This window comes from Canis aureus, chromosome 5 (genome assembly GCF_053574225.1).
Source record: "Canis aureus isolate CA01 chromosome 5, VMU_Caureus_v.1.0, whole genome shotgun sequence".
Taxonomy (NCBI): Eukaryota; Metazoa; Chordata; class Mammalia; order Carnivora; family Canidae; genus Canis; species Canis aureus.
Window position 1 is genome coordinate 46,072,504 of NC_135615.1, and position 26,724 is coordinate 46,099,227.

A 26,724-nucleotide genomic window follows, 5' to 3' on the forward strand; every position below is an offset into this window, starting at 1 on the left:
GATAAAAGTTGTGTATCCAAATTTAAGATTTAAAGTCATGTTATCCTTTGCTACAGTTTTCTTCCAAGAAAGTCACAGAAATTTGGCCTTCTTTAATTTTTTATGTAAGGAAAAAAATAACAGGGTTTTTTAAAGGCCAACTTATTAAATCTATCACCCAAATCTGGAAAGCAGGCAAGAAAATATTTTTAAAACTGACCACATATAGATGGATGTTTATTGTAGCATGGCCTATAGTTAAAAAGCAAATAGCATCCCCCCAAAGAAACCCACCCAATGTCCGTGAAGAGGGAAATGGTTGGATAAATTATACACATACACACTGGTGCACACGCACCACATGTATCATGTAATTCCTTATTTGTAAAGACAAACAAAAACCAAAATTCAAACAAAAAGAAATTACCTATATTTGTGAATATACTTTTAATATAATTAGTAACTATATTAAATATACATTTAATATATTTAGTAACACATTTTTGGGAAAAGTTATAAAAAAATATATCTTTTCATGTTGATTATTAAGGGCATGGATAATCAGGGCTGTGACTGGAATGTGTTAGGGGGTTTTTTTGGTGGATTCCTACATTGTTTGACAGATACAATAGGAAGGTATTACTATTGCAATTTTAAATAATTTGTAAGTCTTAAGAGTCTTTAAATGTAGAAAGCATTCCTGAAATGTGGGAAGATATGAGTACCCACAGAAACAGCCATTTTAACACCTCCTAGGATTTTACAAAGCTTTAGGATGCTAATCCATGTCTCCCATTTCTGAATCTACAAATTTTCACATAGCTGACATTGTACCAGAAATATGCAATGCTCAGGATGGTGATGAAAGCAACAATCACATTCATTTCGAAAGTAATGTGAAACAGAGTATGTTACAACTTTGAATATAAAAGTGGTTTACGACAAGCTTATATGAACTAAAATAAATCCTTGAATTATTAGTAAGAAAAAGTACTCCACATTCCACTAAAATAAATCCTTGAATTATTAGTAAGAAAAAGTATTCCACATTCCACTAATTGGAAGGAAGGAAAGGAAGAAAGAAGGAACGAAAAGAAGGAAGGAAGGAAAGCATGAAGGAAGGAAAGAAAGGAAGGAAGAGAAAGAAAGGAGAAAAAAGAGGGACAGATAATTAATTGGGTAGCTTGACTGCCATGTCTAAGCATTGACAACTTAGATCTGCCATTAGGAGATCTAAGGCATTAGGGTCAAAATCAGAAGAGAAGCAGATGTGATGTCAGCAGCCCACAGTTGCAGAGCATCTCATGAGGTACAGCGTAGAGGTGGGGTATCAGACTAAGTGGGATTTGAGGACTTGCCTGTCTCCCCCTTCCCTCATCAAAGCATGATATATTTCATTGGGACCAGGGCTCTAGAATTACAGTAGCCTTGCAACTGGGTTGGTCCTACTTTCATCTCCATTACACATGTGGCCCCAGCCCAGGAGTAGTGTACATGTCATATACCGCCAGCTGAGGTGGAAAATTACAGCCTGTCACAGAAGGGCCCAGGTGAGTTCATGCAGTGACTGACCATGGATGTCTCACTGATGACATTGCTCATCACTCCAAACTTATGAGCAGCTACCAGTTGGAACTAGGTGGACGACACAGAATCCCTCCCAGGGCTGTAGTGAGAAATGGAATCTAACCTGGATTGCGAAGCACAGAAGTTTGAAGTGTACCAGGAATGGAGAGTATGGAGAGGATAACAGGAGCGCATCACAAAGAGAAGGGGCGGTTGGCTTGCCTATTCCAAATGGGCTGAAAAGTAGGAAAGAGTATAAAATATGAAGGCTATAAATGGGGAGAATGGTCTTTAGAAGACCAGACAGAACACAGCAAGATTACAGGAAAGGATTAGGATTCCCTCCCTTACCGTTGGATTGCTTAAGGGGGAAGTACATTTTAAGGGTAGGGGTAGGCCATGGAAGGGACGCTTTGTCCAAACATAAAATGTCACAAATTTGGATCAACATTATTATCTTGGTAAAGGACAGATGACTTTGTAAAGCTAAGGAAAATGAAGGCTTTTCAGAACAGGCTGGCAAGAAATCCTGCCCCTTGGCAAGTTTAGATTTCCTCTCCAAATCTCACATATTAGTTTAGGGCCAAATCCAACCTTTTGTTTTCAAACAATGCTTTATTCTAAAGTTCTGAAGAGAATCCTGCCTCTTGGATGCGCCTGAAGTTTCACAAAGCGAGTGAGAAAGACTTCCATGGAGTCACACAGAGTGAGAATCTGGCCCATCAATTTCTGGGCTGCTTTTTTACAGCACAGTTTGTGTGGGGAAGCCAGAGGCTGTGTAGCTCAGCCCAGTGTGCAGGAAAGCTGGCTTCCAGCAAAGCCGCAGCCAGACTCAGGTGACCCTTGTCCTCTTCCTCCATCTTACTGAAGTGAACCCTTCCTTCCACTAATGGCTAGAAGAGAGGGCGGCGCCATTTTGATTTAGGTATTTGTTTAATGTTTCCTAATCTTTTACCTGTCCACTTCAGACCTCTGTTTGAATTGCTCATTCTTACAGAATATAAAGTACAGTTGTTTAACTTGCCTATTTAGGACCAGTGAAAATAGGGACCTAATTTAAAAAATGGTATATGTGTGTGTGTGCGTGTGTGTGTATGACATGACCATAGTGTTCTATGTTAGCTAAGATTCTTTACCTAAATGTTAATATATTGGAGTATAAAAATTCATCCAAGGGGCCATCCTGAAGCAGGAAGACTTGTAGGCACACTAATATAGAGCAGGGAGGGACACTTAGGTGGCTCAGTTAGGCACCTGGCCCTTGATTTCAGCTCAGGTCCTAATGTCAGGGTCATGAGATTGAGCCCTGTGTCAGACTCTGAGCATGGAGCCTGCTTAGGAGTCTCTCTCTCCCTTTCCATTTGCCCCTCACCCCTGCTCACACACTCTCTCTCAAAAAAAAAAAAAAAAAAGAGAGAGAGAGAGAGAGAGAGAGAGAATGAGACCAGGGATGCAAGAAAAAAGTTAATAGGTATGACTCTTATATTCCTTGTCATAAGTGCCTTCTCCATTTCCTCCTCTTTCCATTTTCCACCTAGAATTCATACTAATTTTTCCTAACATAAAACTACTTTGAATTGATGTCCTTAATTATATAAAACAGGAAATCAAAGAAAGCTGAGAAGCTCCTTTAATTACTTTAGATTAAAATATTAAATAAATATGAAAATATTTGAAACATCCGTTTGAAATGAAGATTACATGTAGTTTTAGCACAGTTAGAAGAACTCAGAGAATCTGGCTAATTACTTTCCCATGCAAATGTAGGTGACTGATCCATGGTCTCCTATCTAGATATAGTTAGAACAGATCAGAAACTAAGAATCTCCCCATCTTTAACCAATATTTTTCCTACTTAGCTCTCTGGTCTTAGGCATAGTTATTGAATCCTTTCATGCCTTAGTTTCCTCAGCAATGAAATGGGCATCATGATGATATCTAATTCATAGGACTATTGTGAGGATTAAATAAATTGATGTATATAAAGTTCATAGAAGAGCATCTGATACATAGTAGGCTGTGTGTGAATATTAGCTATTATCGTTTACCACCTTGCCTTTCTATTAATTTACTACTTAAAATAATGTTTAAAATTGCTGTTTTAAAGTGTTTGACTGCTGGAAATATAAAATTAGTGTATAGTAGTGTATCTTGGATGGGAATCAGGAATTTTTTTGTTTCTTTTCTTTCCTATTCCCAAAGATGATTTTGTAGATCAGCCTTCTTTCTTCAAGCCTAGACTACTTCTTAGATAATCAATACAAGTTGTAGTGATTAAATAGACGAAATATAGGGAAGAAGGAACATGTTTTCTATCTCCTCTCCCAAAACGAACATTGAGTCCAGGGTGTGCCATTCACTGCCATCGTAATTATCATGACAAAGTGATTTGGAATAAGTTGAGCTGACAAATTGAACTAGGGAAAAATACGTATCCATTACTCATGAATCACTTGAAATGCCACCTCCTCAGTGAAGTCCTCTCCAATCCCACCCATCAGATCGAATTGGTCCCTGATCAAGGTTCCAGTGCATCTTTGTTTATATTTCACTTGTGGCACTCATCTTTTCTTGTGCCTCGTTCTTCCATTGCACTGAAGCACAGACTCACGAGAGCAGAATCTGTGTCTTATTCATCTTTGTTTCCAGAATTGAGACTACCTCACGGTAGTTACAAGTGTGCAGTCATGTCTATTGAGTCTAACTCATAGAACTTACTTAGAAATATATGAGAATATTAGCTTTGTGTATTTTTTAAAAGATTTATTTATTTTTATTGAGAGAGAGAGAGAGCACGAGTGGGAGCGGGAGGGGCAGGGAGAAAGGGGGAGGATCTCAAGCCAACTCTGAGCTGAGCACAGAGCCTGACACAGGGCTCAGTCCCAGCACCTGAAATCGTGACCTGACCTGAGCTGAAACCAAGAGTTGGACACCTAACCGACTGTGCCACCCAGGCACTCCGAGAATATAAGCTTCTTTTAAAAATACTCTTATATGTTGAGCATAGATCATGGATTTGAAACTGCTAAATTCATGACTGTGTGAAACATTATTTTCATTTCATAGATGAGAATAACTGAGGCTCAGGGAGGTTAAGGGCTTTGCTCAAGGCCACACTGTAAGTGGCAGAAACAGAATGTAAAGCCCAGCTTTATTTGATACCGCTCCTTGATAAGAGGAAAATAGGGACTGAACACTCCTTATTTTTAATACTTAATCTCTTATAATCCCTTCTGAAACAGGTTCCGACTATAGGAACGCATCCTCGTAGGACAGTTGTTTTGCAATATTTCACCTCCACGTAACACTGAGGGTTTTCTGTGAACAGCACCGACCTCCAGAAGATTGCCAGTACCACTCTCCACGGGGAAATAATGAAAACCCCAACATATGAACCCTTTGAAACGTTCTCGTGGACTGACACGATCCTGTGGATTGGTCTGGCTTTGTTTTGTTGCTGTCAGTGACTTGCTCCTCTGTCTATTGTGATAGGTCTTATGTAGGCTATCACAACAATTCCCATACCGGTAGAACTTGTTGGCGTGTGCTCATGGGATTGGCTTCCAACTGCTTCACCTCAGAACTGCAACATGAACCAACTCTTTTCCAGCTAGAAACCTAACCAGCCCTGCACAAATGTAATACATTAGTGTCTGAGACAAGTCTGTTAAATTCCACCGTGACCTTTCAAAGGCTATAATTTGAAAAGCATACTGAGTCCTTTAAATATGCTGCTGTTTCTTCAATTACACAATTTTTTAGCAATTCTTCTTTTGAATCTCTTAGCCTATTCTATAACCTTGTGTTTGATTATCCTTTGCAAATTCTCTGCAATATCTGACTTGATAGTTTTCTCGCACTAAGCAGAACAGTGTGCCTGTTAGTTATGCGTATGTTGGGAGCTAGGAAAGCCAATAAATTAACTTCACATTAATAAACAAAGTAGAGAGTGTAGTAATGGAGTAAGTGTCTCAAAAATGATTTAGTCTCTTAATTTGATGTTACCCACTAGCCATCCAACTACACCTTTTTTTTTCCCCCTAAATGCCGTGGCTGCCCATGGAAAAGAAAACAAATAAATGTTGAGAAATGTTGAGAATCAAAAAGCTTTTTTTTTTTTTTTTAAACAAATAAAGCCTAAAGCATTTCCTATTTTCAATGTAGAATCAGTGTGAAATTAAGATGATCACACCAAGAGAGCAATAGAAGCTACCCTGGGGGAAACGTAAGATGATGGCCATCAAAAGCAGCAGAGGGAATAGAAGTCATTCAGTGCAGAGCCCAGCACATACTCTTCACACCAAGGGCAGGTTCTGAGTGCACGAGTGTGGAGCAGCTGGATGGGTGTCCAGGTGTCCAGGTGTCCGAGCATCTTACCCCTCCCCCCAGGGAGGCCTAGGTTGGGTTTGCAGTCATTACTGCTCACAGCAGACCAGCAGCTTCCCTGCCATGCGCACTCTTCATTCTCAGTGGGCTTGTTCAGCTCCATTTCCTGGAGAGAGCATTTCCTCACAGGAACTTCTCTCACACGCTGTGAGCTTGCCTAAGTTAGGGGCATGACATATTGATTTGCAGCACAATTATGTGGCCTGTCAAGGGACTACCAGAGAATCCAGTGGATGCTTCCCTGTGGATTGCCCTTTCCAAAGGCACAGTTTCCTAGCCCTGCAAACCCCAGGGGAGTAAAGAGCTTAACACCGCTGCGAATTTTCAAAGGAAAAGCATCAAAGGTGTTTCCTCTTCCTCATCTTCTTGTTCTCCTGAGTGTCTAAGTGTAAGAAAAGAACAAAGCAAGGAAGGGAGGAAACAAAAAAGTAGGGACAGACACAGCCCCATTCAGATAGCAGCAATAAAGCCATGTTGTGTGACCTCAGAGAACACACCTGGCCCTGGTCATTCCTAGTCTGCCATAAACCTCTACAAATAAACTAGAAAGTTCTTTCCTCAAGGTCCGAGAGACTTAAATATCACCATTTACTAAATCCTGGAAATGTCAGGACTGTGAAGAGCACCGCCCGACACGGTAGGCAGGGCCAAAAGAAGACAAGTCAGGTCTTGGATTCTAATTACCATTTTCTCCTTAATTTTTAATTGGCAGATCACCCTACAGGGGTAGTTATCTTCATCTGTAAAGATGGAAGTGCCAAGTGCATTCCATAGGTGTGGAGAGGCAAAGCAGCATGTTGTGGCATAAACTAGAGTCATGTGAAAAATGCATGCAACTAGGTGCATACCCAGACAAGGAAGGATAACTCCAGTGAGTCCTGTGCAAATGTGGTGGTTGGCTTTCTAACTGCGAAGACACTTAGTGTCTAAAATTTAAAAGGGATGATAAACTAGACTGCTCACTGCTGGGATGTGCTTGTGCACTTTTTTATGACTCCATGTAGTTCTGGGAGCTTCATGAGGTTTTGTTCAGATGGAGAATTTAAATTTTCCCATTATGGCCTCTCCTCACCTTGACCCCAGACCTCCTTCATTGCTTCGTGAGGCTGCTGTTTGCCTCTTCCCCATCCAGTCTGCCATGTGGCCTAACCCTCTCTCTGTGTCTAGTGCACCCCAGTCTCACAGAGTGAGGCCCCTTCTTTCCATGTTTGCATTTAGTTTTTATTCCACTTTTAGATAAAGACAGAGTTGCATTCATTTAATCCAGTTTAGATTTGCCCACTCTTCAACTTGACTGGTGCTTCCAACCTCCCCCTGATGCCACCCAGTGCCTAAAACTGCTCGGTGTCTCCTGGTTGCCTTTGCTGAGATGCACATGATATTAGGACCCAGGTCATAACACTGCAGTTGTCACAGGACATCTTTATTCAAAGGTGTCTGCTCTTGGCTATTGGGACCTGATATGTCAGTACAGTCTTGGTATGTGGAAGCACTTAAGTTCCAGAGTGATAGATTTCATATGATTACATAAAGAGAATTGATTTTTAAATAGGTGGCTACATTTTTCTTTCCTGTCCTTTCTATTCTCTCTCTTTCTCTCTCCCCACTTCCTCTCCCCCTCCCTCCCTCCCTCTTTCCCTCCTTCCTTCCCTCTACTCTCTCTTCCTTTCTTTCTTCTTTGTCAACCCAGAGTTGGCTCCTCTTAGAACATCCATGTAATACTTGGTGAGCACAGCAAGGGGCAGAGAACTCTGCTCTGATAGGCTCTGTTGCATGAGAAAGCCTCATTAGAAATAGAAATGTGGGGGAGTGCCTCCTTGTCCTCATGGTCCCTGAGCTGTCCTGCCTAGCAGGTGCCACCTCCTACTCCACTGCAAACAAGGAGCTCACAATAGTTCTCCAGCAGCAACTCTGTTGTCATTATCACCAAGTGAGGTTTGGAGCCAAGCAGCCCAAATGCCATTCTAAGTTTGTAAAACATGCAAGGATACATAAGACGGGGGTGAGTCTGCAAAGCTCAGCACACATGCTGTGAAACCAGGGAGGAAGCCCCAGGCAGAGCTCATGAAAATGGACTATGCAGGAAGTCCCGGGAAGATAATGAGAACCAGATGGATATAATCATTTGGAAGAAGGGAGGTGATGATCCAGAGCAGATTTATCCTCTTGATTCATCAGGTCACAAGGCCCTACCACATTCTTTATAATATCCATTGACCCATACACCATCCCTTTTTGTAGTTCATATGCTGTTAGCTTTTCTTTTTAACATATTGTTTTAAAACTGGCTTGGCTACCTTGCAGAGACAAACACCATGAAGTCTTTCAGAGCCCCTCTTTTTAAAAATAAACACAGGCAACTATGTGAAATTACTCTGGCTTCTAAAAAGCAGGATGAAAACTACAAAAAGTTTGAGGCGTGAAGGTTTGTTTTATTATTATTTTCACTGTCACAGCGAAAATTCTTGCCATTTTGCTGCTTCGGTGGCTTTTAGTCCATTTGCAAAACTAACCAGCCAAATACATTACAGTCTCTTGATTTATGGATGTATTTTGTCAACATTTTCATATTTTTGGTATCAGGTATTCATTGCATAATTAAATGAAAAGCAACCTGCCAGCTCCTGGAAATAGAAATTGTCCTTTGTGCTAATTGCCTGGACATGTATCAGTGTAACTGTATATGAAGGTAGCTGCCCATGTATTGCCGCCTCTATTAAAATATTTGCAATTATGGTACCACCTGTGGTTGAATTTCATTCAAAATTGTCACTCATTAATTGCCACATGAAATACCTTAAAAATTACTATGATCTAGCAGAGAAATGAAAAGTTTTTAAATGCAGAAGGTTGTCATCTGCCAGGTGGCTTATAAACAGGCAGCGGGAAGCACTAGTTACTTCAAAATGGAGCACAAATTTTTCAAAGCTTGGTTAGATTGATAGAACGCAACCCACTCAAGGGCTGGTTAGGATTATCACCAGGGGCTTGATTGAGGCCAACAGCTTCCAACTAAAGTTAGAGATGGTTCAGTTCCTAAAATGTTGAAGTCAGTTAAACAGTACCAACTGGCCATCCAACAAGTTTAACAACATAGGGAAAGCAGGTAAAAACACATGTATCTTCAAGTACTCCAAGTAAAGTCCTCATGATGCTAAGAATTTCAACATTATGATTGCAGGTTATAGTAAGTGTAGAGTACGTTTTATAGGGTTTTAGATTGATGATACATCTTAAAGTCCTGTGAAAAGGAATAGAATGAAATGAGAGAATTCACTGATAATACCATGGTTGATGGTGGTTAAAAATGACAAGATTAGGGATACCTGGGTGGCTCAGTGGTTGAGCACCTCCCTTAGGCTCAGGTCATGATCCCAGGGCCCTGGGATGGAGTCCCCCATCGGGCTCCCTGTGTCTCTGCCTCTCTCTCTGGATCTCTCATTAATAAATAAATAAAATCATTTTTAAAAGACAATATTATAATCTCACTTGTATTTTGACATGGAACATAAGTTGGCAATGAATTCTTCAGGCCTGAGAGTATATTTATTTTGTCTCATCTTTCAACATTTACCTCAGTTGAGCTAATTGAACTCAAATACGCCTAAAGACCTTTCTTACACTTGCAGCGTTGTCCCATGCTTTGGAAAGTAAGCACAAATACTACAGGCTCCATTGATTTGTCACCTTCACTCTTTCTTCAGCCACAAAACCAGAACAATTCATAGGTATAGATTTCATCAAAAAACAAAACAAAACAAAAAAACTTGGTGCCTTTGTTGAGGAGAAGATGCAATCTCCTGCCACACCTCTCATTTAAAATACATGTCTGGAGTACTGTGCCATGTCTCCCAGCCCATTCGCTCTCATGTAGGATGACCTACAGTTTCAATTTGCCTGGGGCAGTCTCGGTGTGTGTCTGTTGTCCAAGTGTCCCTTCTACTTGAACATTTTTCCAGACAAAAGCATCTCTTATTGGATAGTAAATAACATAATCACTCTATTCATGTATGACATGCTAAGTAGACTAAAGAAAAAAAATTCTCAAGAAAAATACATATCAGTCCACTCAAATTCTTTATATGCGGAGTCTACCAACTACCCAGAGAAAAATCTTCCATACCGATCTTGCACATCATTCTGTCAAAGCAAAGAGCATCAGTGTATATAATGCTTTAATATCTCCAAGTCTTAATAAACATTTGGTGGTGGAATGTATACTTTGCTATATGTTATATGGAATTCAGGTTAGTGGACAGGGAAAATGACCATGTGTCATTGTGCAGATGCTCCTACCTCTTAAAGCTAAAAAAAGTACAACCTCAGCCTGGCAGTGTGAGTATAAGACCAAGAATGCACAGCCATCCAGGAGTCTGAAGGTGGTGTAATCATGACTCACTCACTCCTTTAGATGACACATGTTGAAAAAAGGCAGCAACAGAGTGCAAACCTGGCATATTCCTGCCTAAGGACACTAAATATGTAGTAATGAAAGGCCCACATACCTCTAACAGGCATTCTTGGAAAAGATGACATGCCATCCTCTACTTGGAAGTATTAAGACACGCTCCCATTAACAGTGATATCAGCAAGGAATCTTGTTGTACAATAATTCATTTCTAAATACAAAATCCTAGTTAGAGTAGCTAGAAAAGTTGAGGTCAGAAAACTAACCTAGGTTTCTCTGATGGAAAGAAAGGAAAAGCAAAGCAAAGTCTTCACATTCTTCCAGGAATTTCACTTCTCTTAGTGATATCATCATTCGACTAGGTTGTCATTTCTCTCTTAATGCAAAATTTGGGCACCACATTTCTGGTTTTTTGTTCCTGAGTTAATTTCATATGTAGGCATTTACTTCTATTTCTAGGGCTCTGTTGTAATATTAATTAGATTGAGCCATTGTTTTAGAGTTTTTCTTTTACCTTTACCCCATCACTAGTTATGATAACTGGAACTTGAAATTTTTATGCTCTTGGCAAATTTTAGATGTACCAGTCTTGTTTAACTGGGTAACTGATGTTGGAAGAAGGCAAACAGATTGAGTGCTCCCACTTCCCTCTAGAGAAAAACCTGGATCGCAAATGGCTGGGCTTCCCGACCTCTCATATCCTCTTAGACCATGGCTTTTACAAGTTGTCCAGGTCGAGACGTGGCCCTTTGTAAGTAGGACTGGAAAGAAGCAGATGGGGCAAGATGGGCAGTTCTATCAGTTTAAGACATCTCAGATTCTTGGTTCTCTCCCTCCCCTCCCAATCCCAAATAACCCCACCCTCCACACCACCCCAGCTTGGCATTTTTAATGTCTGTGGGATTTTCCATTTCCTGCATGGCTGATGCAGAACTACAGGGTATCTGCTAGTGTCCTCATGGCCTAAAAGGACTTAAGAATTAAATTCAGGAAGGGGCAGTAGAGAGACAGTTCCTCTCTCTTGTGTACTGAGAAGCCATTTTACAGCAGAATAAATTAGACACCCTCGAAGGACGTTTTAAAACCCAGAATTCTGTTAGCAAGGTTGTTGTAAATTTTCCATTTTCCTCTTTGATCCTCAAATAAGCATGCAAGGTGGGGAGGCCTGTATAATCCCTTAAGATCATTTCAGTTTGAAGATGTATTAACACTCATAAATTTTCTTCTTGGTGAGTTTTCATTCTGCTGAGCATCTAATTATGCTAGATAGTTTTGACAATGCTATACTTTCTATAGAAACCTAGGATCCACTAAAAAAAAAATAATAATTTCATACTTGCAAACCAGAACCAGCATATGCAGAGCTAAACAAATTCCTTATGTCTAGTTTGTTACAGTAGCTCCAGTCCATGCTAAATATGTTTCCTGCACATGTTAACGAAGAACTGCGTAGATTTTAAGCTGTGGTTATATAGTAGTAGGCTCTACACTCTATCTGGACTAAGTAGGAGAATGGCAGGCTTTTTTCCAAGAAAGATGAGACAAAAACAGAGAGAGAGAATGGCAGAGGAATTCTTCCTCTGAGGGTCATTATTCCAGATGTACCACATTCCTTAGCCTAAGATTTCCTTCTTTCCTCAAACATTAACTCAGTTTGTTTGCTGCAGCAGACATTCTAAGTTAGGGTTTCTCAACATCAGCACTATTGAATTTATTTAATTGGACCCACGCACTGTAGACTATTTAGCAGCACCCCACACACACACTTAGGCCAGTGGCCTCCCCGTCCAGTTATGACAATCAAAAAAGTCTCCAGATATGAACAGGGGGATATGGTAACCATGGGCTGTAGAGAGCATTAGGAGAGCACAGAGGATGGATAAGGACAAACAAAAACTAGGGGGAACAGGATGAGCTGGGGCATAGAGGCAAGATGGGGTGGTATGATAAAAGGGTTGGTGTGGCTGGCATCTCAAGGTCATGCGGCTACAATGTGATAAGACATAAGGGTAAAAGAGAGGCATGCACCAGATCATGGAAGGCCAACTTCTGCTTACTTCTTGTGAACTAAATTTAGCTCACATCCACACCTTAGTCATGGCATTTTTAAAAAGCATCACATAAATGAGTATTTTAAATATTGGCAACTGAATCCTAGCAGCATTTTTTGTAGAAGATGAATTAAGTCATATTTATGGATCGGGTTTATTCTCATAGGGCCAAAGACATATAGTTGAATTATTTTTTCCTAATATTGATAGTACATTCTTTGAAAACTACTTGGAATAGGTTCCTATCTTCACTCCATCATAAATCCTTGCTCTAAGTATTTTTTTTTTCTCAACAGGTGCATTGGCATCCATATTGATTTCTAGCTGTGCTTGGTCTTACATAAAAATGCTGGCTTTGTCTGAGCAGTGTTTGAGAGAAGAGATTTATCCATCTGCATTCTATTTCAGGCAGAGCCATTGACTCAGGGAGTGAGACACTTGACCTACTTGTGGCTCACTTAAGCCCAGCAGGAGAACTGCAAAAGTGGGGACTCTGATTCTAATAGCATCAGCACTCACATTTCCTGGCAAACGGAAATTTAAATTTACATAGAATGGGGCGCTGGCATCATCCTTTTGTTACCTTCTCTGGGTGAGTTAGTCCTGTAACAGTTTTGTTAAAGCAAGTGAGGTTTTAAAATGCATGATAAATTACAGAGTCTGATGAGACACTAAAACCAGTCTTCCTTTTTCCTTCCACAAAAATCAAACCTCTGCTGGGAATGTGGTGTCTACCTTTGGTCTCCTCCTTTGTTGAAAAAATGTGGGAGAGTTCCAGTTCAGTTCCCCCATCCTTAGGACATCCCCTCTGAGCCAAGCCCTTGATTGTGAATATAACCTAATGAACGAGACCTGATATACTGAAGAAAGAAACATCATTTTGAATCAGTGTAGTAAATGCATGACTGGGGAAAACACAGAAGGAAATAGCTAATCCAGTGGGAGTGGTCTGCAGTAGAGAATCTTTAAGAGGGAGAGCCAATGCATCCTAGAAGAAATACTCTGGGAACTGCCTGTGCAAAGGTGACAGGTTGATGCCAGGTAAAGAAGGGGGGCAGTTGTTTCTGCAGAGCGAAGAGTAAGAGCTAGCGGATAGCTTTGAACATGGAGGATGGAAGCAGCAAGTGAGGAAGGCATAAGAGGCGGGGAATGAGGCCAGCAACCCCCTCAAAAGGAATGAAGGTTTTATCCCATGCATGTTGGACCGTAAGATGATAAAGACAGAGGGGTATTTTTCTTGAAGATTTTATTCTGAAGCAATCTCTACACCTAACATGGGGCTTGAACTCACAACCCCGAAATCGAGAGTTGCATGCTCTTCCGACTGAGCCAGCCAGGCAGCCCAGATGGGTATTTTTGAGAAATCACTATAGTAGCTGGGTGGAAAATGGGCTTAGAGTGATGTAACTAGATGTAAGGATGCTAGTTAATGGTTTGTTGTATTTGCTCAGGTGAAGTAAGTCTGTACTTACAGAGTGGCAGTGGAGATAGAGAAACATTTACGCAGGCTGGCTTGGTGACTAAATGAACTTAAAGATTTTAGAAGCTATTATTAAGAGGAAAAATGGAAAGTGTCTATCTTAAGGACAAATTGAAGTTACTATAATTATTCCACCTGAACACAACCATCCATGACTTTTGGTAAACAGTAACTCAAATAACTAGGAGTTAAAGTGACTTGGAGTAGAGGAGTGGGGAAGATGGACAAGGTTCAGAAAAAAAGGATAAGGAAGTATAAAAACATGAGTTTTTTTAAAAAGGAGTAGAAGGCACACTTGAAGTAACTTCCTACGAGTGATATAAACATGGTTTCTACTAGAATTGCCAAAGAAATAAGTGTGAAGCAAGTGTGCAAATTTGCTCCTTGCTTAAGTGAAGTAGTCTCATGTCTATTAAAGAACTGTGGACATGGTGGTGCTTGATAAACGATCATTGACTGCAAACCTAATAGAAGGTAAAAAGGGGGAGAGAGAAAAACAGATGAACTAAATGAAATTATGCCTACAGGGCAACAGCCTTAATAAGAAGAAGGATATTTGAAGTAAGATGTAAAGGAGCATTTCTCAAATAATGATTATTAGACACTGAAAAATCACAGTAACCTCAGTGAAGTGGTCAAGAGCTGAGATGCTAGAGCCCCGCTGCCTTTGTTGGAATCCTGACTCCACAAGTTAATAGCTAGATGAACTTGAGCAACTTCTGTAACCACGTGGAGCCTCCGTGTCCCCACATGTAAAATAGAGGGACCGTTGGAAAAGTACCTATATTATTAGACTTTGTGAGGATTCAATGTCTGTACATTTAATGTGCTTGTAACAGCAGCTGGTACAAAGTGAGAATTATTTAAAGGTGACTTTTATGAATAATATTATTAGAGCTAGAATTGGTTGAGTATGGCGCTACTTCTTTTTCAATTGTTTGGGGGCCAGAGGAGGGGCAGATTCCAGTTCTTTGAGGTTATAGCCAATGGTTTTGAGATCATTACCATTCTAAGGAATTGATTTATAAGCAAAGTCACCTGACAGTCTTGCCCATCACTTCTAGTCACAAGGTGCATATATTTTGAAGTGACAGCCAATCCACCAAGAATGTCGTTTGTTCACAGTAGGGTTCGTGATGCAACGGAGACTACCTGTTCTTCTGTAGGAAATCTACTTCCTTCCCAGTCATTTGGCAACTGCAGGACAGGGAAGGGTTGGGACCCATTGTCTGTAGGTTTCCAAAAAGATGGTGTGGTATTCCTCTAAACAACCATTCAGAATGCAATTACCATAAATTTGTTGAATTGGATTTAGCCCAATTTAGCTCAGTATCAAGAAAAGGAGATCATCTTTGGCAGCTGCAGACAGAGTACAAAATATTAGGACGTACAAGACTAATTTCAATTCCGTTGCATGGAATCTGCAAATTATCATTTGCTTTTGAAATGAGCTACTGGCTGAGCCCTGGAAATGGCTGCCAGACACATGCAAAATGACCCAATTCAAAGGGAATATTTTTGCACTGAAAGATTGAGGACATAAGTGTTTGCTTTAGTGAGTATAATTGTCTTAAACGAAGCAATGACAGGGAAGGAAAGCAGCCATTTTGCAGCGTTTACAGTCCACAACACAAGGGAAATTATGCTTTCTATCTAATGGGGCCCTTTAAACATAGGAAAAACAGGAGAACACACCTTTCCAACTGTAAGTTGCTTTAGCTGGTGCATGCTTCAATTAAAACAACTAGAGGAACACCTTCCAGTAATGAGGTTTTTCACAAAGAACCAACTGCTCATTCTGGCACCAAATGTAAGTAAAGGTGATGATCGAAGATGTCATTTTGCCTGGTGCCTGTACTCCCACCTCCTCCCAAGTACTCACCAACTGTGATGCCTTTAGCTTCTCCAAGGCAGTGAGTTGCAGTCTCCTCCTTCTACATTTCTCTGCAGCTTTCAGGTCTATGCGCATGTGGGCTTTGGTTTGTGTTTGGGTTGAAAGCAGCAGCATGTGGGATACCTTCTTTTAACATGACTCTTATCTTTTTGATAGAGAGACTATTGAGGGGCAGAAATGGGGAAACTCAAATGCGTGTGCACGTGTCTGTGTGTGCTTGTGTTTGTGTACTGTCTGTGCAGCCTATGTTAGGTACCCCCACAGACTATCACAAGGGAGGCGGCTTAGACAGTTAAACTATTTCCCAGCACTCATGTTACAATGCTGTTTCTTCAATAACTAAGTCCTTATTCTAAAGCCAACAGCTACAAACCCCCCTTCTGTGGGGGCTCTTCTCTCTCCTTCAGCTGTCCGTCCCCTCCTCTTCTCTCATTCACCAGCCCCACCAATCCCTTCATCTTACTTCTACCTCCTGTTTTCAATGTTCTTTAAACAAGGATGGTTGAAAATATTTGCTACTCTAATTTCACAGAGCTTTCTAAAGTCTAAATGATAAATGATACTTATTTAGATCCACCTCATGCCCGACACTTCCCTGAGGAATAATCCTTATGCTCAAGGTGTTTACAGACGGAGAGGAAAATGAAACATACTTGAATCACAAAATCTGAGAACTGAAAGAACTCGAGAAGCTGTGTGATCAGCTTCCTTACTTCATGGAGGTAATCTCTCTACAACATAGTGATAAACTGTGACTCAGCCCAGGTTCCTGGGCCTCCTAGGCTGGGGAAATGACTGCCATTGATCTAGTTAATGCACATTTCTCCTGAATAATGGGGTGAAATTGGATTTCTCACAATTTTTCCCATTGGCTCTAGTTCTGCCAAATTGATTTTCCTTCTATATGTGAACTCCTCAGGTACTAGAAGTGTTCTAATAATACCAGAGGTATGTCCTAGACTTTCTTCTCACTCTATACACTCTCCCGAAGCAGTCTTTTCTGTGTGTGGTTTTATAATTCTCAATATCAGGATGACTCTCAAATGTTTAGCTCCAGCTCAGTTCTGTCTGTTGAGCAACAGTTCTGAGTGCTAACCTACTTGCTCCCTGTGTCCCACAGGTCCCTCAGATTCTGTCCCCTTCATCTTCACCATCTGATCCCAAACGTGTCTTCCTTCTCCTGGGTTCCCTGTGTTAGTGACACCCCTCTCCCACCTAGGCGCTCAAACCTCAGAGTCACCTTTGACTCCTTATTCCCTTTCAATCCCAGGCTAGAAACAGAGAGCCACTGAGGATTTTTAAACTTAAGTGGCATAATAAAATGGATTTTTTAAATTTTTTTTTTAATTTTTATTTATGATAGTCACAGAGAGAGAGAGAGAGAGAGAGAGAGGCAGAGACCAAAAAAAAAAAAAAAAAAAAGAGAGAGGCAGAGACCTAGGCAGGCTCCATGCACTGGGAGCCCGACGCGGGACTCGATCCCGGGTCTCCAGGATCGCGCCCTGGGTCAAAGGCAGGCGCCAAACCGCTGTGCCACCCAGGGATCCCCTAAAATGGATTTTTAAAAGAAAAATCCATCTGTAATAGTATTTCAAATAGATTAGAGGTTTACAGAATTAACATAAGGAAAGCAGGGCAAGGAAGCAGGTTTTGTAGGCCGTGATAGAGAGGTGAATGGATGAGTGTTTGAACAAGAGATTGGAAAATAAAAGCAGAAAGAGACAGATAGGACATTATAAAGAAAGAAGCAGTAGAACAATTCATATCTGTATATAATAGAGTGATTTAAATTGAATCTGACTGTTTTAAAAATAGGGTGGAGAATCATCTACTTGAAATCTTATTAGCCCCTTAGCATGTTTTCCTCTGTAAGGAACTATCATCCATGGTCAACAACTTACAGATTCCTTTTCCATACTCTACTCCTAATTGTCTCTGGAGTGGGAGATGTAAAAAACACAAGTAGTATCTTTACTCTCATTTTCTGAGGATTTATACGAGGTTATTTTCTTCAGGGAGTGACTGAGGAGAGTCCCAGGCTGGTTTATGGGATAGAAGCTTCAGTGATACTAGCATTTCACTTTGAAGATAATTTCATATGCAAATAATTCTCATGGGTAGGAAATTCTATCATGTATATAAACTGTAGCTTTCATGAGACTAAATAATTACTATGAACAAATAGCGTTGGTTAACCTGAGGTGGGGTAATAATGATAATCCCTAATAGATGCATTATATTTAGCTAAAGGAGTCCTCAAAGCAGCATATGAGAAAATTAAGAGCTGAGAATATTTTTACAAGCAAAGAATAACAGAGTGGAGTTCAGTTGTTCACCGGTGTTGATAAAACAGTTACCGACTGGATATTTTAATTGTTGGTTGACCCTGCATTAGAAATAGGATTAATTCCTAAGGAACTAAAATGTAGCTGAGATGAGTTGGTAAAGACATTTTCACTTCCTTGAAAAGCTGGAATTTGGGATTATTCTAACATTCCATGTCCTATGTCTTGTAACTTGAAAGTAGAGTGCAGAATAAAAATAGTGACAGAAAACATAGAGGTCAAACCTATTGGGCATTTCAGGATGCTACTTTACAGTTTCTTTCTTTCTTTCTTTCTTTCTTTCTTTCTTTCTTTCTTTCTTTCTTTCTTCTTTCTTTTTTTGTAAAGCTATAGAAGTTTATTAAGCAAAAAATAATACAGAAAGCTCTCAGAAGTGAGAGGGGTCCCGACAGGGTTGCCCATACTTTACACTTTTAAGATGAGTTATTTTGGCAACTAACTCTAACATAACAAGAAAAGATCCAGAACTCAGTAATCTAATTTTTATTGAGAATATCCTATAAACCTATCATAGGGCCAAGTGCTGTGTGAAATGTGACATTTGAGTGGTGCTACAGAAAAACTTTCATGTGAATTATTTTATTTGGCCTTTTGACTATCCTACAAAGTAGTCAAAGCAAATGTTAGAAAATTCTAATCATAAATGAATAAAAGAAGTTCAGAGAGTCCTATAACTTGCCCAAGACTCCAAAATCAGTAAAATCAGTATCTTCTTCCAACTGGAATATTCTTTGCTTTTCCTTGCAGAACCTACTCCATCCCAAGGCAAATCAAGATTAACCCTTAACAAAAGTAGCTCAAATGTTAATGTAGCATTTAAAATTGAGGCATGGGAAATATAGAGGAATAAGAAAAACCAAGGCCAAATATTGTTAGCAGTGGAATAATTTTAATGCAGTGATTCCGGTTCTGGTTTGGCTCCAAAACCTACATCACTTCCTCTACAGCGCTCTGAGCAAACCTCGGGTCATAATCTTCAGTCCTGCTTTACCTTATTCCTATCACTCATTATATTCCATCATAACTGGTATGTTGTGTGTGCCCTGCCACATTCTGAGATCCTCACGGAAGTGGTGGCTAAGTGACTTGTCTAAGGTCACGCAGTTGGACGTGTCAGTACAGGGAATCAAAGCAGAGCTGACAATACAAAACCCATCCTCCTAACCACTATGCTGTACTGCCTGTTTTATGCAAATCAATAATCAAGCAGATAGATGCAAACATGATTCATTTCTAAATGTTATAGAAAATAAAGGGTTGTTATGCTTTTCTTACTGGCTCGTGTTTAAAAATAAATGAATCCCACTGAATCCTCTTTAATAGTAGTGGAATAATTATATTCAGCTATCTTAAATTCTTAATCAGTAAATTAACTCATGCAAATTCTGCATTTGTTGTACAGCTTATGGCCACTGTTTGCCTTCATAAGTGGACAAAGGACTTACCTTTGAAAAGCGATTTTCATCATTCATCTTAAGAAGTGATTGAGATGTGAGCCAGTTTAAGAAGAGGGAAACAAAATAAAACAAAGCCCAGAATAGAATGAAATAAATGAAAGAGCTAAGAAATTGAAGGTACATTTGTTCAGCCCCCTGTTTTAAACTTTGTATAGAGACTTAACCAAATGTGGGTTTCTTTTTCTTACCTAAGAAGTGAGCTAGAAGGAGACAAGTCTCCGACTCTTACAGAGGTATGAAATGTTACCGATGGTAGAAAAGTCATTCTGCATGTGGGACTTTTGTCTTCATGTATTCAGGGTGGCTGCTGTGCTCCCGGGCATCATGTACACATTCCAGGCAGGAAGGAGAAGGACAAAGGGCAAAAGGAAGGAGACCAAATGCATCTGTCCCTTTCAAAACATTAAAAAATCCCTAGAAGATTTCTACTGATGATATGTTGGCCAGAACTATATATCCTTGGCACTTCTACTTACAAAGGAATTTAGAAAATTTAGTTGGGTACATGGCTTCAGTGAACAAAATTAGGAGCGATCATTCAAGAGGATAGTGAAAATGGATACAATGGAGGGAAACTTCATTATTTCCCATGGAAAGACATTAACAGATAAGAGGCTTATGCAAAAAAATAAGTAAATGAATAAAAATTTTAAAAAAGCAAAAAAAGAATCTATAGAGAAACTGCTAGGACTAAAAATGCTAACTACATATAGATATGTACACAGTTGAATTTCTTTATACCACTGACAATTCAAAAATATATTTCAAAAATATCTATAGTAGCAACACAATTTGTTTTATACCCAGGGATGATGCAGAGCTTATGGAGAAATATGTAAAAAATTTTAAAACATAAATACATAAATAAGTGGAGAGCTTATATAATGTTTATAAAGTATTATTGGCATGGTACTTCACTCCAAGTTAATCTGTAAATTTGAAACAATGAGATGGTTTTGTAGAGCTGTGTTTTATACAGACAGATCAGCTTATGCTGATCATAAGATCCCCAGTGAGTTGTATGATGTTTTTCATTTTACAAACGTTGCCGATTTTAACGCAGACAAATCTGTCATTCTTTTCACTTATGGTTTGTGATGTCTATCATTTAAAATATATTCCTTGCCACCCTGAGGCCACAGAGATAGAGTCTACGTATCTTTTCAGAAGAATTTCTTTTCTTTTACTCTGAACTGTGATTTCATGGAAGTTGGTGAACAAGTTCTAGAATATAAGATGGAAGGTCTACAGAGCATGTAGATGGAGCCTGTCGGCTACATGCCCCTTGAGACCTTAGGCGTAGAATAAAATGCAGCTGTTTAGAGTGAGGTTCATGTGCTTGTCTGAGGCCTCCAGCACCAGTCCATGCCAGAACAGCAGGAGAACCCCGATTTGTGTTTGGGTGGTTACAAGGAAACTTGGATTCACAAAGGTATGCTTTGGCCTTTCTTCCGTACACCTCCAACTCTCCTTGGGTGCTCTGTCTTTGCCGTAAAGTATTCTCGAATTGGAACCTACTCCACCGGTTCCCATTTTAACTTTTAACAAGTACTCACAAGCACTGTTCTTATAATCCCTTAATATTTCTCTAAGCCTCAAATTTTAGTCTTTTTTAAAAAAATTTATTATTTTTATTTATTTGAGAGAGAGTGTGTGTGCACTTGCGTGAGCAGGGGTGGGGGGGCAGAGAGAGGGAGGGAGAGAGAGCATCTCAAGCAGACTCCACGCCCATCACAGAGCCCCAACACCAGCTCGATCTCGTGACCTTGAGATCATGACCTGAGCCGAAGTCAAGAATCGGGTGCTCAACTACCTGGAGCCACCCTGGAGCCCTAAATTTTAATCTTCTTAAATGGCTGTTCTCACCCTGAATCTGAGAGATGCAGATCTCCCTTAACTCTTCCCATCTTGACTGGTGTTGACAGAAACAACCACTGAGACTGTTACTAAAAGCTGCTCAGAGGCTTCCAAGCTCCTCTTTGGGCAACACCAAGGGCCAGAACTGGCTCTCAGCAAGTTTCAGGAGGACTGGGGGTTCTTTCAGTTTCTCCTGCCATGCTCCCCAGCACCTGGGCACTCACACGGCCTCCTCCACCTCGGACTTTTCTGCGTGCAGCTCTCAGCAACCCCCTCGCCCCCTTGCCCCCCATGCCCCAGCCCCGCCCTCCAGTCCCTGCATCTGGCTGCTGGGCCCGGCCTGCTGGGCCAGTCTGCACCAATGAGGGGTGCTGTCAGAAGCCTGGCTCCTCCTCCTCCGTGGCAGGTTCACATTTTTTTTTAAGTTTTATTTATTTATTCATGATAGACACAGAGAGAGAGAGAGAGAGAGAGAGAGGCAGAGACACAGGCAGAGGGAGAAGCAGGCTCCAAGCCAGGAGCCCGACGTGGGACTCGATCCCGGGACTCCAGGATCGCGCCCTGGGCCAAACGCAGGCGCCAAACTGCTGAGCCACCCAGGGATCCCCCAGGTTCACATTTTAAGAGGAATCGTAACCAGTCCTAATACAAGCAACCTAAATGTGGATCGTGAGGATAGACTATCTTCTTCAGAGGAGTTGCAGAGAGGTGAAAGTCAGATCAGGTTATGTGACAGGCTTGTGGAAAATAAGAAAGCACCAGGTGGATCTCAAGAGCGATTGTTTTGATTTCTGTCGCTGGCAGGCAAATGAGGGGGCTCTTGACTCAGACTTCTTTTATTCCCCCGAAGGCACAGCAGTCAGGTGCTGCCTAAGCACAGAGAACTGGGAGCGCAAGGTGCTGTGTGAGTTCCAGGAAAGGTGCAGTGGTAGGTAAAGTAAAACCAAGAAGGAAGATAGGACACAAGATATATGCTTAGAGGCCTTATGCAGAAGCCTCGGTAGGAGATTTGAGATAATCGGCATTTTTTTTTAAGATTTTATTTATTTAAGAGAGAGCATGAGCAGGGGAGAGGGGCAGAGTGAGGGGGAGAAGCAGACTCCCCGATGAGCAGGGAGCCCAATGCAGGGCTTGATCCCAGGACCCTGAGATCATGACCTGAGCCAAAGGTGAATGCTGAACCACCTGAGCCACCCAGGCACCCCTCGGCGTGGTTTTATGCTATGGATTATTATGGATATAAAAGAGGTCACCCAGGCAGTACGTTCAGGGAGAGCAAGGAAATGGCCTCGGGCTGGAAGCTTGGGAATTATGCGTAGGTGAGGATCAGGTCAGGGAAGAGTAGGCTGCAGAGGAGATGGGAAAGAAGCAGGAGTGATGCCACTACCTCTGTCACCTCGATTTACTGGCACTTTCTATATGCTAGCACATATCCTAATATTTTTGCATGCATCTTTTTACCCAATCATCACCACAAAGCTATAAGGTAGAGGATATTATCATTATTAATAACAATCTCTAAAACATAGAGATAATTTGGAATAAAGTAAGTAATGTATCCCGTCCACAGAGGTGAGAACAGGCCTGTTGGGGTTCTAGGGTCGATGAAGCTATTGACGACACACGTGTGTGACTCCCTGTATCCGTGCCCATTACGATGTGACTTTCTAGTTTTTACTGCGGACGCAGAGTGTACCTACCTACCTTTCAACTTTGGGCTCAGCTACTTGAATTTTATAGTCAAAGGAATGTGGGCAGAAGTGACAGTGTACCTGTTCCAACCCAGGACTTGAGAGGCATGCCTTGCTTCCACTTGCTCTCTTGTGTTTCTGGCATCACTCCCAGCCTGCCAGCCTCCTCAGCTTGCTTCCTGGAATGATTGTGCAGGGAGTTTACCTGACTTCTGACTACAGCTGGCTGGACAGCAGTTTGAGATGCACTCGCCTCGCAAACCCAGCCTAGATCAGCAGACCCCCAGCGTATGTGCAGACCTGTGACTAAATCATCTGAGATCAGCAGAGCCATCCTAGCTAATGAATGAGAAACAAATGCTTACTGTAATCCATCAAGAGTGATGGTTGTTCCTTACCCAGTGTTATTGTGGGGAAAGCAAACTGATGTAGAAATTAACTCAGGCGGTATGATTCCAGAATCCTGTGCTCCTCTCTGACCTGAAAGATGTCAGGGATATCAGAGGAGTTGAGTTTCAAGAAAGAAAGAGTAGCCATCATGGCCCAATGCTGCAAGATTAAATAAGATAATTATAAAGTATCATTTCAGAGTATTGTCTCTGCAGGTAGGTTTGATTACAGTGTGGTACCTCAGCCAAGCCACAGACAAGCAGCGGGCACAAAAGTTTTACACAAGAACAGTCAGGTGACAAGCAGATGTCTCCAGAATGAAAACTCCATTTAGACAACTGGCAGATGGGATATTGTGGCTGCAAGCACAGCATGCCTTTGGCATGGCCACAGATTCCAGCTCTAATGCTGAAACACCTGGCAAAGAAGCCTTAGGGGAGGCAGCTAAGTAGCACCAGATGTAAAAATCAGACATGAGTTAATTTGCTTTACATTAATGCTGCCCAGAAAAATCCACCTTTGGTAAAGGATAATCCATGTTCATCACCATAGAAAGCAAGGCATAGACATAATCAGGCCATTTAGGTCTCATTATTCTATCCATTTTTTTATTGGTCCATCATGTGATTGGATACAGTAATATAACAATAGTTTTGAATGTAGTATGATTTTTAAAAATTTTAATAAGTTCATAGTTAATTTAAGACATTGCCAAAATAAGTAATTTCCTTTTGATCTAGAGGGAATATGTGCATATTTGATCTTAGCGAAAGGTTGTGAGGCCAAATCATAGTAGAAAACAAACAGAGAATATGTCAGGACACTTGGGCTTGAGTGTTGGCCAGGTCACCAAAGACCACTGTGGCTTGACCTTACTCTAAATTACAGTCATCTTAGCTTTAAAAGAGAACAAGATAACCATAGTAGTTGCTTTAAACTTGTATCACTCATGCAACAGCTTCTCAACTCTAAAATTACATAAAGCCAGTAACAATAGCATTGAATTCTTTGGACTAAGTAAACTTCCTAAAACATTTCACTGGAAGAATGTATGAATTCTGGGATGCCTGGGTGGCTCAGTTGGTTAAACTTCGGCTCAGGTCATGATCCCAGAGTCCTGGGATGGAACCCCATGTTGGGCTCCCTGTTCAACAAGAGCTCTGCTTCTCCCTCTTCCCCTCACCCCACTTGTGCTCTGTCTCTCTCTCCCTCTTAAATAAATAAATATAATCTTGAAAAAAAAAGAATGTATGAATTCTTTAAAGACCATAATATAAGGATGTTTACAATACCTTATGAAATTATATACTACAAGGAAGCTTCCAAACAAAAAAGGCCAAAGAAAAATTTTAAAAGGGAAACTTTCATCAGAATCTGAGCTAAGGAACTGTGACAACCCTTTTCACAATATTTTGATCTGAAGGTTTGATATAGTGTATTTAAAACAATATCAAAGACTGATACACAAATCCTCTTCCCATGGGAATGGGGCAATATTGCAGAGAATAAGTAAACTAAGTCCGGGAATGGGAGCTCTGGAAAAATGTTCCAGAAAGCCTTACTTAGAGGACTTGGCTGAGTCCTGGAACACACTGGAAAATCAGGCATCACTGTAGTAGGAGCCTCTGACCACCATGGATTAATAGCAAGGTGAGTTTCCAGGAGCAGGGCTTTGAGAGAAAGCAGCGGACACCTTGAGGGTAGTATGAGTTTTCAAAATCCAGCTTGTCAGTGGAGTCAGGAGCTAATTCCAACACGCAACAGCACTTTCAGAAATGAAGAGGAATCCCCTAAACCAAAGGGGGAGAAGCTAGATGTGATGCTGTACTGTTGAAAGATGACATTCATTTTACTCACAACTGCTCCAGGTGGTGAGCAACCAGATACAGCTTTTGCTGGAGAGGGAGCGAGGCCAGTGTGTCCCTGGGGCTGAACTTCCTGTCCCTGTGGCCAGTTAACCCTGGCCTAGGAGAAACCTTTTTAAAGCTAGAAGCATCCCTGATATGAAACAGAATGCACCCTTTCAACTGGAAGTCTCCAGCATCATGAAGGAGATGCACAAGGACATAACCATATTTTGTATCTGTAGTAGAGATTAGGCCAAATTGAAAGAGACAGGAAGCTGGTCTACAGTGCAGTGGAACCAACTAAGAAAGAAAACCAGACAGGGAAAAATTGTCCTCCTTCAACTCTACACCCCATCCCTACTGACATATCCCTTCCAACTACCAAGACCAAGCTTTGAAATAGTAATACAATTCTTTCCTTAATTTTGTTCAGGATTGCAGATTAATTTCTAAAAGGAACACCTTGTTGAAGCTCAGAAAAACCAGGAAGAAAGCCAAGGACAATTGGTACAGGTTGTTTTGGTGTACTGATCGAATAGCCCAGATAGGCTGGTCCTTATTAAAGAGTGAGTAAGCAAAAGAAAAGGTAACTACCACCATTGAGCTCTGAAGAGCTTCTGCGACATGAGGGACACAAACATGGCATGAAGGACCAGGTAAAGAGCTTACTGCTGAAGAGTCCCTCCAGGAAACAGAAGAAATGCATTTAGGTAGAAAACATTTTCTGTTTTTTTTTTTTAAAGTAATAAAATATGGTACAATGAAAAGGAAAATGATAAAACAAGGGCTTGACATAAGGTGATGGCTGAGCGAGCTAAGACAAAGTTTTTTTCTTTTTAAGATTTTATTTATTTATTCATGAAAGACAGAGAGAGAGAGAGAGAGAGAGAGAGAGAGAGGCAGAGACACAGGCAGAGGGAGAAGCAGGCTCCATGCAGGGAGTCTGATGTGGGACTCGATCCTGGGTCTCCAGGTCATGCCAGGCTGAAGGTGGCGCTAAACCGCTGGGCCACCGGGGCTGCCCTAAGGCAAAGTTTTAAAGGGTACAGCCACTGTAGAATTAAAATAGTATCAAAACCCACAGTCTATTTGCATAAAATGGAACTGTTGATAAATACAGCTTTGGAAACAGTCACATTTCAGAGAGAAGATAAAGAGATGAGACCAGAAGATGGTCTATCTATCATCAAGAAGATGATAGAGAGAACAACAAAAATACAATCTAGAAATAATTTTTCTAAAAAAGATATTAGAATAAATGGCATGAAAAATAACACTTGAAACTATCAGAGAATTGTACTTCCCAACCTGAAGAAAAACCGTTGTACTGAAAGGACTCTCCCTATCATCAGAGGGAAAAATGAAATAGAGAC

The 26,724-nt window shown here is 40.8% G+C and overlaps 1 long non-coding RNA gene across 1 annotated transcript; it reads left to right on the forward strand.

Annotated features, from left to right (window-relative positions):
• The first annotated feature begins 2,190 nt into the window (after window positions 1–2,190).
• LOC144313430 (uncharacterized) lies at window positions 2,191–26,216 on the forward strand. Its single transcript, XR_013379078.1, has 3 exons — window positions 2,191–2,470; window positions 19,512–19,683; window positions 25,785–26,216. It is a non-coding gene; the product is annotated as an uncharacterized LOC144313430 (long non-coding RNA).
• Window positions 26,217–26,724: the final 508 nt, after the last annotated feature.